Raw genomic sequence first — 10,180 nt, forward strand, 5'->3', positions numbered from 1 at the left:
CCACACTGATTTCACAATAGCCATTCCACTATTACAGTGTCATTTTTCTAATGCCTCTAATCCTCTAACCAGCATTCCAAGGTAAGTGCCATTATCTCCTATCTTGCTAATGAGGAAGTCAAAATTTTGAGAAATTAACTCTTCCAGGAGTAGATCCTTTCAGGGGTCAAGATATGTAGGCCCTCTCATTTGTTGAGACCCCTGGCATATTATATAAATAACCTAAGTGAGTTAGAAAATTGTGGGATAAACTTTAAATGCATATTACCAAGTGAAAGAAGCCAATCTGAAAAGACTACATAGTATATGATTCCAACTATATGACATTTTGGAAAAGGCAAAACTACAGGGATGGTTAAAGACCAGTGATTCCCAGAGGTATGAGGGGGGGAAAAGGGAGGAATGGGCAGATTTTTAAAGAATTTTTAGAGCTGTGAAACTCTTCTGTATGCCACAGTAATACCTTTTCCTGTTCTAGGACATGGCGGCCTTAACCTTAGAGTCTTCAGTTTTACACATCAGCATTTCCCGCTCTTGGTTTCAACTTGACACCAGTGAATTCCTTACGTTGACTGCTAGGCTTTAACTCTTGCAGGAAAATTATGATTTTTCCCATTTTTTTCTTAAGTGGTTTAATAATTCAAGATTTAGAAAAAAATATGTAAGTATTTTTCCAACAAATGCCTGGAAGGAACTCCTACATGGAAACACTAGCTAAATGATCAGTTTCTTTTCTTGAAGGGAAAGAAAAAAAGAGGAAGAAAAGAGAGAAAGAAGAGAGGAGGAGGAAGAAAAACAAAGTCCCATAAACTAAGCAAGAAGTTTGATTTTAATTGCATTAAAGCTAGCCATAACACGTTGAATGGAAAGAATAGGAGTAAGAGAGAAGACAATGAAGAGAGGGAGTTCGGGGGCGAGAGATTGATTAATAAGCAGAAGTCCTCACTGTGATTCAATGCACTGTGACAGACGCTGGGGAAATAATGAATTCAAGACAGTCCTTACCTTTAGAACATTACAGTCTAGATATGATAAAAGCAAATAGTTATGACAAAGTACGTCAACTGTTGTGATAGCAGGAGGAGGTCATTCAATGGAATCAGAGAAGGAAACAACTACACATGAAGAAGCCAAGAAAATTCTATTAGCTTCTAGAGCTCACTTTTTATTCTTTTCAGAATTAGAGAACTGGCTTTAGTTGGTTTGTTCCCTCAGTAACATGAGTACGTGAATATCACCGACAGTGTTCCCAGGATACCTCTTGCAAGTCCCTTCAAGGCCAAGATCAAGACACACAAACAATCAAAACAGCGAGGTTCTCCTTGCCGTTTACCCCCCCCCCCATACCTTTAAGTACCGCTTAGCTATATTTGCTCTCTTTCTAGTTTGAAGCTTCTTAACAGAGAAGGAAGCAAATAAGAGTATTGAATAGCAGGCCTGTCGCTGCCATCCTGGATGCACCACAAGTGGCCCCTAATTCCTTCTTCTGAGAATTATTCTAAGTTGGCATCTTTCTCAAGTATCAGTATATTTTGAGCTCAGTGTATTCGTAACATTTTCCTACAGCTCTCAGCCCCAATCTTACACTTCCCCACTATTTGGGACGCCTTCCTTTACTTTTCACATGTGGTCTTTAAAAATATTGAGCTTATCCATGAGCAGTTACACTGATGCCCTCCGCGCTCCACTTATACACATCCGATGTCTTTTCTCCTCTGTGGGGTCTGTGGTAAACGTGAAATATTCAACGTGCCTCAAACAGTAATTAGCTTGTAGTAGAAATTCAATTATCCACTGCTGTTATTATATATTTCTACCTTATTTTAACTTTGATTCACTTTGAATCCTTGACTACAACTTGATTTTTTCTAAACTTTTTGAAGTATGCCCTTGAGGAGGCCAGGATCAGGTCTGACCAAGTCCAACTTCCCCTTCTTGACCTATGAAGAACTTCTCTCATGTCATAGTCACTTCCACCCCAAAATTCCTGACACTATTCTTGTATCAAGTCACGTTTCATCTTATCGATAAGCTCACACTAGAGCTCCTGTCATGTTTTCATAATTACTAAACTTATTGTCACCAAGAAAATCAATCATGTATCAACTTCTCTGTTTCAATAGACTTCTACTAATGTATGGACATTAATTAAAAATCTGCCGTGCCTTTGTATATTGCCTGTTTACCAGTTTCGTAATCTTTATCACGAAAACCTCACTTTCATTCTCTATCTGACCAAGCATGCTTTAAGCCATTCCACATAAATATCAGCTCTGTTTTTCTCCCTTTATATCCTTTCCCAAATCTCTCCACCATCCATCATACCTCTGCTCTATTCTATTAAAAAGGAGAATTCTGACCATCCAACAATGCCATTGTGTATGCATGTGTGCAGGGGAAGAGTAGAGGGCTTTCCCCACTGCATCAAGCAATTTTCCAGCATGAGTTGGGTATCCTACAATTCAAATTGATTCTGACACTATCTATCCAGAGATAGCATCAGATTCCACAGGTTAAGGGCTCAGTCCTGCAAGACTACCTTCCACTTCAGATGCCAACCTCAATCTCAGGTTTCATTTATGCTTCTGACCAATTGACTATAGATTAGAGGTTCCAACAATGTCCCCTTAGATTACAGTTTAAGGGATCAGTCCCTCAGTATTAGCCCCTACCCCCCACATGTATATATACTTCAAGTACCAATTACAAGTCTCTCCATGTTTTTCTGATGGAATGGCTACAAATTAGAGGTTCCCATGACCCCTTCCTTGGGTTTGATTAATTTTCTAGAGTGGCTCACAGAACTCAGAAAAACATTTTACTTACTAGATTACCAGTTTATTGCAAAAGTACATAACTAAGAACAGTGAGATGAAAGAGATGTATAGGGCAAGAAATAAAGAAAGGGCACAGAGCTTCCATGCTCTCTCTGAGCACACCACTTTCCCCAAATCTCCATGCATTTACCAACTGGGAAGCTCTCCAATTCCTGTCCTTTAGAGTTTTTATGGATGCTTAACTATGTAAGTCTGATTGGTTAAGTTATTGGCCATTAGGGATTGAACTCAATCTCAACTTTCTAATCACCTTGTTGGCTCCACTGGCAACTAGCCCCCCACCCAGATACACTTCAAAAGTCACCTCATTAACCTAACAAAAGACACTGTTCTCTTCATTTAGCAAATTTCAAAGGATTTAGGAGCTCTGCCAGAAATAGGGACAAAGACCAAATATATATTTATTATAAATCACATTATCACATCCTACTATGCCCTTATATGCCCTGTTGTTTAAATAAGACATATACTGCTCATTGCAAATGTTATATTACTAAATTTCTACTCATTAAGTCTCAATGATACATGAGAGTTTTTATTCACCATTCAAAATTCGATTTTCAAGTTTTGTTTGCCATTGACCATCCGAGATGATTGGCAGCCCTGATCATCCCTTGTCACTAGCACATCTTCCATGATTGTTCTTCGACCTACAGACATTCTCTGTATTTTATAACAGCTAGAACACACAGCTCTCCATTTTTTCCAAGAATTTCTCATCTCTACAAGTTTCAGCTTATTTTCACCTGAACAGACCATCCAGTATCTGCAGTCTTTCCAATTTTCACAATATGCACTTCATCTTTGCCAAATTAAGCCCAAAAGGATCCATTCTTTGAGAAAGAAATGCTTAGGATATGAAAAAAAAAAAATCAACCAAAGTCATAAAAATCATAAAATTAATGGAAAGAAATGTTTAAAATAACTCTTTTTCTTCAGATTCCTATTTGTAGAGGTATGTCAGTACAGTATATGGAAACAGCATCTATCTTTGGTTATATAATTAAACCCTACATGAAAGTTATTAGTGGACTTTATTTATGCCAGATTTTTCCCTTGTCTTAGGTATTTCTCCATAAAATTATTGACCAGTTAAGTAAAAGCTATGTTAAAGCTTCACACCAGAAAACTATCAATCCCCACAATGTGCTATTCCTCCTGGACTAGAGGACAAAGTTTTATGTCTATTACTAAGGACAGTTCTCATTGTTTCAGGAATATTCAGATCCCAAGCCAGAAAGTCTGGTTTCATGCTCGGGATGCTACAAAGGATTCATCCTCAGGAGGTTATACACTGTTTCTGTTTTTTGGTGGGTTTTTTTTTTTAAACCTTCTCCCACTTACCAACATCCTCTTTCTCTCCTTGTTTCCCTTTTAAACCACCTCTCCTGAGGATGCGGAGAAAAGGGACCCCTCTTACACTGTTGGTGGGAATGTGAACTGGTGCAGCCACTCTGGAAAACTGTGTGGAGGTTCCTCAAAGAGTTAAAAATAGACCTGCCCTACGACCCAGCAATTGCACTGCTGGGGATTTACCCCAAAGATTCAGATGCAATGAAACGCCGGGACACCTGCACCCCGATGTTTCTAGCAGCAATGTCCACAATAGCCAAACTGTGGAAGGAGCCTCGGTGTCCATCGAAAGATGAGTGGATAAAGATGTGGTTTATGTATACAATGGAATATTACTCAGCCATTAGAAACGACAAATACCCACCATTTGCTTCAACGTGGATGGAACTGGAGGGTATGATGCTGAGTGAAGTAAGTCAATCGGAGAAGGACAAACATTGTAGGTTCTCATTCATTTGGGGAATATAAATAATAGGGAAACAGAATATAAGGGAAGGGAGAAGAAATGTGTGGGAAATATCAGAAAGGGAGACAGAACATAAAGACTCCTAACTCTGGGAAACGAACTAGGGGTGGTGGAAGGGGAGGAGGGCGGGGGGTGGGGGTGAATGGGTGACGGGCACTGAGGGGGGCACTTGACGGGATGAGCACTGGGTGTTATTCTGTATGTTGGTAAATTGAACACCAATAAAAAATAAATTTATTTTAAAAAATTAAAAAAATAAAAAAATAAACCACCTCTCCTATCTTAAGACAATTCACCTTTTTCAATAAACCATAATATATACATATATTCTCTAAGTCTTAACCTTCAACTTAAAAGATGGAGACCAGTATACAGTTAGAGCCCCTAGAATTGTTTCTGGCTTCAGGAAGAAAAACCTAGGCCAATTGCTCTAAGTGATTATTCTTCTACTAGTTATCTATGGCTACGTAATTGCCTCAAAACTTGGTAGCGTACAATAACCATCTATTATCCCTGACAGTTATTTGGATTGAGCAGTTATGCCACTCTTAGCTCAGTCATCCGTTGTGTTGCAGTCAGGTAGGAACTGAACTGTCTAGAAGCAGTCCACCCACGGTAGAGGCAATAAGGTTCACTGCGGAATTTTGGAACAATAAAAATTACTAAAAGTCAGCCTACTTTTGATCATCACTATGTGCCAATATTTCTGAACAGTGTCAGTGATAAACTACTCCTCTCCAGGTCATCGAAGTCTTTTCCAGCTGCTGTAACAAACTACCACAGACCAAGTAAGTTATAAGCAAGAGAAATTGTTCACAGTTTGGAGGCTAGAACTCTGGAAACCAGGGCACCAGCATGGTCAGCTCCTGGTGAGAACCTGCTTCCTGGTTCATAGATGGCCATGCTTTTGCTGTGTCCCCCTGTGGCAGAAGGGATAAGGGAGCTCTCAGGGCTCTTTTAGAAGACCACTAATATCACTAATGAGGGCTCTGGCTTCATGACCTAGTCATCTCCCAAAGGCCCCACTTCCTAATACCATCGCCTTGGAGATTAGGTTTTAACACATGAATTTTGAAAGGACAATTTATTTTTTTTTTAATTTTTATTTATTTATGATAGTCACACACAGAGGGAGAGAGAGAGAGGCAGAGACACAGGCAGAGGGAGAGGCAGGCTCCATGCACCGGGAGCCCGATGTGGGATTTGATCCTGGGTCTCCAGGATCGCGCCCTGGGCCAAAGGCAGGCGCCAAACCGCTGCGCCACCCAGGGATCCCAAAAGGACAATTTAAAACGCCGTTCGAATTTCTGAACAATGCTGGAGTGTTTGAGTTTTAATAATATGCACACAAGATTCAAATTAGTCTATTTTATTACTTATCCTTTAATAAACATTGCATTCTACTGGGAAGTTAATTTGGAGAATTCACTACAACTGGTGCCTCAACTTACACAGTGTCATCTACACATGTTTAAGAATAAGTTCATGATTTAGGAATTATTTTTCAAGCCTTCCTTGTATGCAGTTTGTATTCTCCAACCCTGTGTACTGCATACTCTTAAGGTTTGAAATTAACAGTGATATCAAGTTCTGTTTCCTTGTTTTTTACAATCATTGTCCACTGACCTCTTGGAGATTTTATTTATACACAAGTTTGTTGAAGGTGAGGCAAAGTAAGAAGTGTCAGGTATAATATTTTTGTTTGGGAGACACAATTTTTAATCCATACACAAAATATTTTGCTCTATTTGATTATCTTTGGATTTGATATGCATAGTTTTAATTTCCAATTGCTTGTTTTAAAACTACTATCAATAAAATTATAATTTATTCATTTCTATTGAAAGTAATTGTTATAGAGGAGAGAAAGGTGGTGTTTAAAAAAACCCGAGAGTCTAATACGCAAGGTACATCATTACCTGAAATATCCAAGATACACTCAAAGTCTGGAGTTGGTGCAGTCGGCTGGGATTCCTGGATCTCTTCTACAGCGCTGCTCCTTGTCCACTAGTTAGCTTCCTCACAGGATGAACTCAGAGCAGCGTTCCTAGAAGGTGAAGGTGGAAGCTACAAGGTCTCTTAAAACCTAGAGCATAGTAGCCTAATCTCACTTACCCTGCATTCTATTGGTTAAATCAAGTAATAAGACCAGCTCCAATTCAAGGGATTGGCAAATAAAAACCCCGCCTCTGGATGGAAGGGACTGGAAGTTTTAATAAACTATACATAAGCTTCCCTCAGGTGTCTTTTGTAGTACAATTTCAACACTGTCTAAGTAAATTGCTGTAGAAAACTCATTTATTATCTCTTACCTAGAAACTATTAGGTTCCTGGTGTGGTAGGAGCTTTTGGAAAGGTTGCTTTTAAATCAGTTTAGCTGCTCCCCTCGCTCCTTTGGGTAATTACTGCTAATTACCTCTAGGTGTTAGCAATTAATACTGATTGACCTCAGCTGCGTACCCCCAGGCTTTGGCACCGTACACACCCGTGCCCTTAAAGACCAAATTCTTCAAAATCTCTTGTTTTCCTCTTTGACCTCTTTGGCCATTCTTTTCAGAGCTAAATTCTGGGTAATCTGGCAGGGGCAATTAGGGTCTGTTTGTAAGATCTCCGATGGAGGAGGATTATTTTTGCAGCAATTTGCTTTGCCAGTGACAGTAAAAAAGAGGACAAGAATCTAATGAATAAGGATTTGATGCCATTGTAGACCAAATCTGACCAAAGCTAGAAGGAACACTTCTCTTCTGACCTTTCATTGCCCTTTATTTTGACCGTCTTCTGGAAAACTCACTTTTAACTTTTATTATGCGTACTTGTGCAACGGCAGTTGCCTCCTGGTAGACTCTGAGCGCCCTGAAGGTAGGGTTCATGCTGCCCTCTACCCTGTATCTTTTACAGCATCTTAGTTTGATAACATGATGAGCCTAGTAAATATCTCTTGATGAATAAATGAAAACTTTGTGTATTGCTATTCCTGGTACACCGAAGGAACTCAAGAGTAGGTGTAACCTTTAACCCTCTATACCAGCGAGGCAAATATCATGAAAGAAGATCAACTCCACAGGGGAAGCAATAACTAAATTTGTGGACTTTGATTTTTATGTGTATACTCAAGGCTAATTTGTCATCTGCTTAAATTTAAGATCCTCCACAAAAGAAAATCATTATTCCCTGTTTCTTGAGGTGTAAACGAAAGGACACAGAACACTTTCATTTCCTGAAGGATCCAATAGAAGCAAGAGCATATAAAACCCTTTCTCCACAGCCATCCTCTGGAGCCCTGGACCGTGGCAATCCTCATCTTTGTTCTCTTAGCCTTGTCGCCTTTTCATTTCCTTCAGCTGTGTATGCCTTCAAGTCTTTTGTCTGCTGCCCAGAGAATGAGTATTATCTTAATGAATAAATGACCGCTTGAGGAAATGAAAGTGTACAATCAATCTTTTTATAAATCCATCTAATGGTTATTTGCAAAAGTAGTGAGGACACTCAAGCACTTCTGGTTTTTAAGAACTCAGCAAGAAAAGAAAAATATACCCAAGAATCCAAACTAGTGCTGGTCTGACCATAGTGAGTTAATTACATAATTCTGTGTTGCTGTGCTTTGAATTCGCTTTGTTGTTCAACTGTTATTTGTTTCACTTGTTGATATTACTTAAACTGGTGAGTCTCATACTTTAATATCAGAATTACCTGGAGGGCTCGTCAAAACACAGACAATGAGGCCCACTCCCAGAGTTTCTGATTTGGTAGGTCTGGGCTGGGGCTCAAAAATGTGAATTTTTAAATAAACTCCCAAGTGATAACTGATATTTGTCCAGGGACCACATTTTGAGAGCCTTGGACTTAAACTGTCTTAATGCATGTATGGCTTCCCTACCCACACATTCCTAACTCTAATTCCTCCTTAGAATATCTGGTGAGCACTTCAATAGACAGAATTAAATTACGCTGTTTGAACTAACCAAATACCATATAACGTTACTTTATCGAAGATAGTTTCACCTCCGGGACAGGAGCAGAGAAAGTGTCAGGATTTCTGAAGGGAGAACATCTAGTCTCACTAAGGTCCACAACAAGGTTTTCAGGATATTTCCTAGATAAGGGCCAGGGAAATGTGAAGGAAAAAGAAAATTGCCAGATTAAGATTTTTGTTTATAGTAAAGAGAAATACTTAAAAGGATAGAATCTCCATGATGGTATAGAAAGTGTACCCCCCACGCCCATAGTCCTCAGATGGACATCTTCACCTCTGCTCCCCTGCAGCTTCTAAATTAGTTGCATGGTGCTTTCTCACCCCAATATTCTCCAGGCTACTCTGTTGTATTTCCCTTTCTTTCCTTTTTTTTTTTTTTATTTAGATAGAGAGAGTGTGTGTGCATGTGTGTGCCAGCAGAGGGAGGGGGTATGGTGGAGGAAAAGGGAGAGAGAGAGAGAATCTTAAGCAGCTGCCACATCCAATGCAGAGTCCTACGTGATGCTGGATCTCACGACTCTGAGATCATGACCTGAGCCAAAATCAAGAGTCTGAGGCTTACTGACTGAACCACCCAAGTGCCCCAGTTGTATTTTCACTATCACAGTACACACAGGTCCTTAACAATAGTTTGCTGAATGAACAAATGAATGAATAAATGGTAGAAACAAAGGTTACAAATCCAGAAGAGGAGGGTAAACTGGTTTTTGCTCTCAAGTAGAGCAGGTGATGCTTAGGCTAAGGCCACCCCTCACCTTTGTAGAGTTAGGAAATGCCCACAGGCAGGCCTGCTGTGTACAGCTGTACAGGGTGTGTAGACTCATGTTGCTTAGAGGAGGCCTCATTCACATAGGTTACAACGCAGATGAGCACCACCTGCCTTACTGGACACCGAGGTTCTGTGGAGCAGCAAAAAGATACTGAGGCCTGAGTCGGGGCTACAGAGGAGCTCTACAGTGTGGGCATTAGGAATCAGGATTTTAGGATAAGACAGATTCTAAATGGTTCTTGCCTGTGTGCTATATGGATTTAACTTCTCTCAACCACAGCTTGTTGTGCTGTTAATAAGGTAAAATAAGGTCCTGCTTGCGGTATCTGCAAAATCCTTGGAAATACACCTTTATCACCTGTTTGACCTTTTCTCTCCATGATCTTAACCTGCTTCTTATTTCTGGAAGCTGTGGAAATGTTAACTCCCGTTTATTTCTGATCCTGGAACTGGCCCCTGCCCTCCTAATTCAGCCTCTCCCAAGTTCTCTCCTGCTGTGACACATGGCAGTTTAGGCCTCTTGTGTCACAAGGAAACATATAAGGCCAGTACTGTGCTGGTGGACAACAAGCTCTCAGGGTGAGGGTGGGGGTGGGGGGGAGGAGCAATGATTTATAGTGTTTGCCCATTTCTGTGGTGTAAACACTCTCATTGAGCCAATTACAAGTGACCAATATGAAATCACCGAACACATCAAAATATAAATAAATAAATAAATAAATAAATTAATTAATTAATTAATTAATTAATTAAATAAAACAAGACACAAACCTATAAGCACT

At 39.8% G+C, this 10,180-nt stretch overlaps 1 long non-coding RNA gene across 1 annotated transcript in view; it reads right to left on the minus strand.

Moving 5' to 3' along the window:
* The window catches only part of LOC112649339 (uncharacterized), a 133,790-nt gene extending 123,869 nt beyond the window's left edge, over nt 1-9,921 (minus strand). Inside the window, exons 1-3 of the long non-coding RNA XR_003129547.3 lie at nt 9,385-9,921; nt 8,659-8,749; nt 6,576-6,703 (exon numbers count right to left, since the gene is read on the minus strand). This is a non-coding gene — a long non-coding RNA (uncharacterized LOC112649339). The remainder of the gene's footprint in view (nt 1-6,575; nt 6,704-8,658; nt 8,750-9,384) is intronic.
* Nucleotides 9,922-10,180: the final 259 nt, after the last annotated feature.

Source organism: Canis lupus, chromosome 19 (assembly GCF_003254725.2).
Source record: "Canis lupus dingo isolate Sandy chromosome 19, ASM325472v2, whole genome shotgun sequence".
Classification (NCBI taxonomy): domain Eukaryota; kingdom Metazoa; phylum Chordata; class Mammalia; order Carnivora; family Canidae; genus Canis; species Canis lupus.